General features: G+C 38.4%; 2 non-coding genes across 2 annotated transcripts; both read left to right on the top strand.

The window, feature by feature from the left end:
• Window positions 1-1,138: 1,138 nt before the first annotated feature.
• Window positions 1,139-1,211, top strand: Trnaf-gaa (transfer RNA phenylalanine (anticodon GAA)). The gene has a single exon. It is a non-coding gene; the product is annotated as a tRNA-Phe (tRNA).
• A 434-nt stretch (window positions 1,212-1,645) lies between these two features.
• Window positions 1,646-1,718, top strand: Trnaa-agc (transfer RNA alanine (anticodon AGC)). Its single transcript has one exon. It is a non-coding gene; the product is annotated as a tRNA-Ala (tRNA).
• The last annotated feature ends 556 nt before the right edge of the window (window positions 1,719-2,274 follow it).

Here is a 2,274-nt window from a genome sequence, read left to right as displayed (position 1 = left end):
TTTTATATTCAAAGCTATCGTCCGCCTTTGTACTCCTTAGTGACAATTTTGAAATAATTAAGTTACGTTATTTAAATCCGTCACTGTCCTATTTGGTCCAATACAAAAGTCCAGTTGAAAACAGTTTTCTGCAGCCGCTTGGTATTCTCTCAGATTCTAGGGTGTGAAGATGCATAGAAAAAGCGTCTGGAAATCAGATGAACAAACATGGGATCCTCTTCCGATGGCTGTGGCCACAGTAACCAACGGTACTAACCGGCTGCCGTGTCATTCTAACTAAGCACACGCGTGTCACAGGATGCGAATATGGAAGGGCATGCGGTCAGCACATAGCTCTCCGGGCCGTATGTCAGTTTAGGAGACCCAGCAGCATAGGTGCGGAAAATTGCAAGCCTCCTGAAAAAAATGCCAGTAGATCCAATATATCATTTTCTTTTTCATTTGAATATATTAGTTGTGATACCATATGATATGTAGATTGAAGATGCGTAAGTGGTAAGCTTGTAACAATAACCATGGTTTGGTGAAAGAGGTTTTTTCGTCAAGTTCGAATGGAACTAATAAAAATCAGCTGCGACAGAAGGTAAACGGTGTTTGATCTTTTATGAACTGTGCGTAATAAAAAAAAATTGTCAGACTGCAACTTTTATTAATAAGAGACCTAAAATTGTGGTAGTCCAGAAACGCAGATCAAGAAAATATAGTAGACTCTTTCGTTTCCTAATAACGAAGTTGCACCTACATGTTTTCCATTAAAGAATATACGCTGCCAATTCAAGTAACTTCACGATCTTCTACAGACTCAAAAAGGCTGTAGCTTCTCTTCTTTTTTCATGGTGCCGTTACCTTCGAGGCATACATCTCAAAATTCTATGAAACTGTACCTACTATCTAAATCCCACTTACTGCATTTCACAGCAAGTTAAGAGTGATCGCGATGTTCTACACTTATACTATTGTGGCGTTTTAACAATGTGGTATATCAACACTGAATTGCAAAACAAGTGTCACTCTGCATAAAAATGTTATACGAAGTACACATGTAAACATATGAATGTTGTGCTAATTATATCTATAAAAATACGACATAAAAAAATGGTACGAACGCTATTGATTTATGTTCTCTACATACTCATCAGCCGAAATAGCTCAGTTGGGAGAGCGTTAGACTGAAGATCTAAAGGTCCCTGGTTCGATCCCGGGTTTCGGCAATAACTTTTTTTTCCCATCCATCCTACGCCGTGTTAAGCATACTTTAAACACTTCGTAATATTTTGGCGCTCGGTCTATTCTCTATTACCATAATTTTAACCATTCAATAAACTAAAAGAGAAATAATAATAAAAAGTATTTTGATTCAGTTTCTGTGAAGTATGTTTTGCAAGGCCGTTCCTCAGAATTACACATCCGTGCGTGTAACGATATTTTACAGTTCTTCACTTTGGAGCAACACGATGCAGTAATCCAATCAGAAGTACAATGATAAACATATTTGCACCACGTTTACCGTATTGTGATTACGTAAGACAGCGGAATTTCCGCATTCATAAACAATAATCTACGTTACAACCTAAAATAGTTATTAATTATAAACAATTCGAGTCGGAAATAGTCTCAATCGAGCTTTTGCCATACACTTTCGTCGGGGGGCGTAGCTCAGATGGTAGAGCGCTCGCTTAGCATGCGAGAGGTACCGGGATCGATACCCGGCGCCTCCACAATTTTTTCCCATTCCCTCGTATTATTTACGTTTTTGCGAAAGTTCCAATAGAACTGCAACTGCGTACACGACTTCACAATATCTTACAAACATCCAAATATGTTTTGCGTAACAGTTGCTGTATCCAGTGAAAGTATATTATGAATAACCTCTTCCCAACTGAACAGGAATTTGTAAAGTAACGTATTTGAGTGAGCATGAGCCCTTCTGAAGGACTTACCATATCCTTCAGAAGGACTTTATATTTGCTTCTGTTAAACGTTTTACTGAATATTTATTTAAAAGCTACAGAAGAGTGCCTACCGAGTGAAACAAGGACAGTGATGGAAAAGGGAGAGCGTGTGACATGGCTGACGAAGGGTTTGCTTGTATCCTGCACAAAACTAATATCTCTTTATATTAGTAACAGAGATCCACACAGACGGTCATTTTGGTGAGTTATAAAGTTTAAAAATGTTACAATAAGACACTGCAAGCTCCCAAAAAATTTTGTGGGGAACATGATTGCTCAGCCACCAGTGTCAGGAGCACATGGGACGTAATTTACAAAGAAA

This window comes from Schistocerca gregaria, chromosome 7 (genome assembly GCF_023897955.1).
Source record: "Schistocerca gregaria isolate iqSchGreg1 chromosome 7, iqSchGreg1.2, whole genome shotgun sequence".
NCBI classification, from domain to species: Eukaryota; Metazoa; Arthropoda; class Insecta; order Orthoptera; family Acrididae; genus Schistocerca; species Schistocerca gregaria.
The sequence above is the reverse complement of the archived record's forward strand: the minus strand, read 5'-3'. Positions and strand labels throughout refer to the sequence as shown.